Below are 6,261 nucleotides of genomic sequence, written 5' to 3'. Positions count from 1 at the left end.
TGACACTAATGCAAATGCATTTATTGATGCCATATTTTCTGACTGACTTTGGTGACCATCGATAGATTTAGCAGTATTTATTGACAAAATAAACATTTATTTTGTATATGCTTTCTTAGCAGACCATTCTTACACAAGTGGAAATCAAGGTTGTATTTTAAGAATCATGTGTGTGTAATAAGTACCTGCGTTAATAAGTGCTGTATGTCTTGACTTTCAGCATGTTCTGCATGGTCAGAACTCGAAGATCTTTTCCCCACAGATACACTCAAACATTTCAAAATATACAAATGGACATTTATTTTCTCATATTGAATCTGTAATATTCACCATATGTGTGAAGTGCAGGAATTTATCATAAAATTAGAAACCATTCACTTGTGATTACATCAAAAGCCCTTTCATCCTTAATTTCCTGAAACTTATCCTAAGCACTTCCAATACTGTTCTTTTTAGTGTCTGGCAAATACATATGTTTCTATCAACAATTTTTTCCAGATATTCACTCCGAATTCTTTATTGTCTCTCTTGACAGACCGATTAATAAAACACTTTCAGTATATTACAGTCAGAATATATTCTAGAATATTCTACAGTAAAAATATTATAACTAGCCCTATAGAAATAAGGTAAAAGAAATCCAATATATCCAGTGCAAACACAAAATGCAACTTAATAATTATGTTAATTATCAATTAATTTCAAATATGTAGCCAAACAACTTAGAGATCAACTTGTATTATTGTGTTCCTCGGCCACCACGGAAGGCCATTTCTGGGCTCCTGATGTGCCATAGTGTATGTGTGTTAATTGGAACTGTAAATGCCAGATGTTAGTGTCACACACACACACACACTGTTATGATCCCGTGTTGTCCGTCCCGTATTCTCCGTTTTCACTTATCACGTTCCGTGTCACGATCCCTTGTTGTCTGTACTGTGTTTTCTGTTTCACCCGTCACTAGTCACGTCCACGTCACGCTCCCTCGTTGTCCGCTCCGTGTTTTCTGTCTCACCGCTCACGCTTCCTGTCATGTCTTCCTTGTTGTCCGCCCGTGTTTCACTGACTCTGTGAAAAACTACACTTCCATTCTCGTTATTTAAAGCCTGCTGTTTTCCCTTCCCTTTGTCGTGCGTTGACGTTTCTTGTTCGTCTTCACGGTTCCCGTTTATAACAATGACCTCCTGCTGTTCTCTCTGTTCCCCTAGTGCATTCCAGGATTCCCCAGCCCTTCGTGGATGTTCGCTGTTTGTCCCACCTACTGTGTGTTATTTTGTGTTTGAGTTTATTCCCACCGTGGACTTTTCATTTGTTCCAGTGTTTTGTTTTGTTTTGTTATAATCCCACAGTGGTGACTCCCCAGTCGTCCATGGCGCTTCCTGTCGCGCCAGCCCCACCTGTCAGCGAGCCCGTCCCCACGCCAGTCGCCCCCCACGAGCCCGCGCGTTCCACCCGGAGGAGGAAGAGAAGACTGGCTTCCGCCTCCCAGCCCACGCCTGCCCCGGTCTGCGAGCCAGAGACCACGCCTGCCCCGGTCTGCGAGCCAGAGCTCACGCCTGCCACAGTCAGCGAGCCTGTGCCCTTGCCAGCCACGGCCTGCGAGCCTGAAGCTACGCCGACCAGGAACAGCGTTCTAGCGCATACCACGGTCAACTAGCCAGAGCCTGTCGCCCCAGAGGTCAGTGAGCCAGTGCCTGTCGCCCCAGAGGTCAGTGAGCCAGTGCCTGTCGCCCCAGAGGTCAGTGAGCCAGTGCCTGTAGCCTCAACAGGCGCTGGCTCAGGGGCGGTAGCCTCGACCGCCCCTGAGCCACCGGCTGTAGCCTCGACCGTCCCTGAGCCAGCGGCTGTAGCCTCGACCGTCCCTGAGCCAGCGCCCGTGGCCTCGACCGTCCCTGAGCCGGCGCCTGTGGCCTCGACCGTCCCTGTCCCAGTGCCAGTAGCCATGACCGTCCCTGTCCCAGTGCCAGTAGCCATGACCGTCCAGGAGCCAATGCCAGTGGCCATGACCGTCCAAGAGCCAGCGCCAGTGGTCGTGCCCGTCCTAGAGCCAGCGCCTCTCGAGCCTCCTAGGGCTCCGCCTCTCAAGTCTCTCAAGTCTTCCAGGGCTCCTCCTCCCGAGCCTCCTAGGGATCAGTCTCTCGAGTCTTCCAGGGCTCCTCCTCCCGAGCCTCCTAGGGCTCCGCCTCTCAAGTCTCTAGAGCCTTCCAGGGCTCCGCCTCTCAAGTCTCTTGAGCCTTCCAGGGCTCCGCCTCCCGAGCCTCCTACGGCTCCGCCTCCTGAGCCTCCTACGGCCCCGCCTCCCGAGCCTCCTACAGCTGTGCTCCCAGAGACTCCAGAGCCTTCTAGGGCTCCGCCTCTGAAACCTCCTACGGGGCCACCTCCCTCGGCTCCGCCTCCAGAGCCTTCCAGGTCTCCGCCTCTGAAACCTCCTACGGCGCCACCTCCCTCGGCTCTGCCTCCAGAGCCTCCCACGGCTCCGCCTCCTGGGCCTCCGGAGCCATCCTTGGCTCCGCCTTCCTCAACCCCTTCTTCTAGGCCTTCCTCGGCTCCGCCTCCAGAGGTACTCTTTGCTGCGCCTCCTGAACTCCCCTTGGCTCCGCCTTCAGAGCCTTCTTCGCCCTCGCCTCCTTCGGCTCCGCCTCCTGAACCTCCTTCAATTCCACCTCTGGAGTCTCCCGAGCCTCTCCCGGCTCCGCCTCCGAAGCCTCCATTGGCTCCATCTTCAGAGCCTTCTTCGCCATTGCCTCCCTTGGCTCCGCCCAACACTATTCTGCCTCCTGACCTGCCCAAGGCCTCACCGCCTGAGTCTACCACGGCTCTGCCTGTCTCTGCTCCACCCCCAGGGTCTCCAGCGTCCTTGCCTACGCCCCCTTCGGCGCCGCCACCCAAAGCCATGACTGCTCCGCCTCAGAAGTCCACTTTGGCTCCGCCTGCTTCCCCAGTGGCCACTCCTCTTCCCAGGCCCCCCGAACCGGCCCTTGTCTTGTGGCCAGCTCCCGGGCCACCCAAACCTGTCCCCATAGCGTGGTCGCCTCCCAGGCCACCTAAACCGGCCTCTGTCCTGTGGCCACCTCCCAGGCCTCCAGAACTGACCCTTGCCTTGTGGCCACCTCCCAGGCCTCCAGAACCGGCCATTGCCTTGTGGCTATCTAAACCTGTTCCCCTATTGTGGCCGTCCCCCAGACCACCTAAACCTGTACTTGCCCGGTCGATACCCCCCCGGCCTCCTAAACCTGTCCCTACCCGGTGGACGCCCCCCAGGCCACCTGACCCGGTTCCCTTCACACACCCCCAGAGACTGCTTGCCTGCCCTCTCGGCCCCCCTGATCCGCCAGTCTGCCCTCTCGGGCTCCCTGGTCTGCCTGTCTGCCCTTTGTGCCCCCGTGGACTGCCTAATTGTCCCTTGTGCCTCCTTAGTCTGTCTCTGTGTCCCTTGTGCCTCCTTGATCTGTCTCTGTGTCCCTTGTGCCCCTTTTGTCTTTTCTCCCCTCTTCTAGCCCCCCTCGCCTGGAACATTTTGTGTTTGTTGTTTTCAAGTTTCTTTAGACCGTCTGGAATCCGGTCCTTTTGAGGGGGGGGCTATGTTATGATCCCGTGTTGTCCGTCCTGTATTCTCCGTTTTCACTTATCACGTTCCGTGTCATGATCCCTTGTTGTCTGTACCGTGTTTTCTGTTTCACCCGTCACTAGTCACGTCCACGTCACGCTCCCTTGTTGTCTGCTCCGTGTTTTCTGTCTCACCGCTCACGCTTCCTGTCATGTCTTCCTTGTTGTCCGCCTGTGTTTCACTGTCTCTGTGAAAAACTACACTTCCCTTCTTCCCGTCTTTTCCGGCCCCGTCACTGTGTTATTGTCCGCACCTGTCCGTCATTTTGTCATTACCGTGTCTCGTTATTTAAACCCCGCTGTTTACCCTTCCCTTTGTCGTGCGTTGACGTTTCTTGTTCGTCTTCACGGTTCCCGTTTATCCCAATGACCTCCTGCTGTTCTCTCTGTTCCCCTAGTGCATTCAAGGATTCCCCAGCCCTTCGTGGATGTTCGCTGTTCGCTGTTTGTCCCACCTAATGTGTGTTATTTTGTGTTTGAGTTTATTCCCACCGTGGACTTTTCATTTGTTCCAGTGTTTTGTTTTGTTTTGTTTTGTTATAACCTTAATAAACTGTGTTTGGATCTGATCCACCTGTCTGCCTGCTCCTGCTTCCCACACTATCGTTACACACACATATACACACATTTTTTTTGCATTGCATGGTTTGATAATCCTGTTGTGGCGTTACAAATTAAGCAAACTACTAGTATCAAATATGCACTTTTATGTGCTTTTGTGTCTGTGATTGATTCATCAAAATCTTACTACAACCAGGTAACCAAAGGCAGCAAACATGTATATTATCAAGTTATATTGTAGGTTTTCTAAGGTACTAAAATATGCATACCTTCTTTCATTCAGTTGAATTGCTTTTGGGTCCAAGTGGTACTGTTCATTTAAGTGGTGACTGGGCTTTCCAGCCCACTCCCTTCCTGGACCTCAGAGGACACCACTGAATGTACAGTAATTGAGTATTGTGGAGGAAATAGCAAAACTTGACATGCATGATAATGCAAACCACGCATTAAGTACACGACAAACATGAAAGAGTGCTGCAGAGATAGCACATTTGGTGTCAGGATCCAGTCACCTTTGTCAGTCAGATTTATTGTGGTAACAAGATCCTGACACGTGTGTTCTATGTCTCTGTGTGAGCACATGGCTGTGGTTATTTTCCTGGCCGTGTGCTCTTCTGTCTAGTCTGTGTCTCATGTTCATAGCATGGTGTCTGGATCCTGACTCTTCAGTCTGGTTTGGTCTTGTTTCTGAGTCAGAATCCAGACACTCATGCTCCATGTCTTGTCTTTTTGTTTGAGCAAATGGACAATGATGGCTTAATTGCCATGTTCTCTTTTTGTCCAACCTGTTGTGTTTGTTTTGAGCACATGGTCCTTAAGTTGTTTGCCATGTGCTCTCCTTGTCCTGATCCAACAACAGTTGCTGCAAAGAACCATTGAAGACTTCCTGTTCCGGTTGCTTCTAGCACGCTGCACAAGCAAGCTGCACAAGTCTGTGTTTGTAGCTTGCTAGCCTGCTTAGCATTGCTTATTCATGCTTATTCACATTCATCATTTTATCCTTTGCCATTTTACCATTACCATCTAGTAATTTGGCACACAGTCTTAATAGTGATAGTATTTGACTAACTGGGGCTCAGGACAGGAAGCAGACTAGTGGTTAATTCGAGCTTCTGCTATCTGCCTTGAGATGTCACGCAGGTTACCTAAACTACAACGCATAGAGACTGTATCACCTACTGTAGATAACATATAGAGACTGTGTCTATTCTCCAAACTACCAAAAACAGACACCTTACTAAATAATTTAGAAACATTTTTATTAAGGTCAAACTTGGAAAAAAAGATAAACATCATATAAAAGTAGGGCTACTAAACATTAGATCTCTTTCTACCAAAGCACTAGTTATTAGTATAATGAATCTACTCGCCCAGTAGACTCGTCTGAAGGGTCGAGGTGTTGCTACAATTTATACTGAAGTCCTTTGAACTAATAATGCTTAATGTGACACTGTCAGATATAAATAAAATATCTCTGTCATCTTTTTCCCTTACTACAGTATATAGATCACCCGGGTTTCCTTGGTGAATTACAAACTTTTCGTTCAAATCTAGTAGTTAATGTTGATAGACTTCAACATTCACATAGATAATGAAAATTACACATTGGGATAAGCATTTATCAATATTCTCAACTCTCTTGGAGTCGTAAATGTGACAGGACCAACGCATTGCCATACTCATATACTAGACTGCACTCAGAGTTACAAATGACTTGCTCGTATCATCTGATTATGGCTGTATTTCTCCTCTAGTGTTTTTAGATCTTATTGATGCCTTTAACACGATAGATCACAACATTCTCTTGAATGGATGGAGAATTAAGTTGCAATTAGTGGACTTGCAATAGCATGGTTTAAGTCCTATTTATCAAACCACTACCACATTGCATGTGTAAACGAGGAATTGTCAAATCAAACAAAAGTAAAGTATGGAGTGCCACAGGGATCAGTTTTAGGGCCTCTGCTTTTCACTTTATATATGCTTCCTCTGGGAGATATTATCAGGAATCATGTAATAAGTTTCCACTGTTATGTTGACGATACCCAATGTTCTAAACCCAAAGAAAATTCACAATTCTCCAAATTAATTAAT

The sequence above is a fragment of the Xyrauchen texanus genome, chromosome 28 (assembly GCF_025860055.1).
Source record: "Xyrauchen texanus isolate HMW12.3.18 chromosome 28, RBS_HiC_50CHRs, whole genome shotgun sequence".
Taxonomy (NCBI): Eukaryota; Metazoa; Chordata; class Actinopteri; order Cypriniformes; family Catostomidae; genus Xyrauchen; species Xyrauchen texanus.
Note: the sequence above shows the minus strand (reverse complement) of the source record.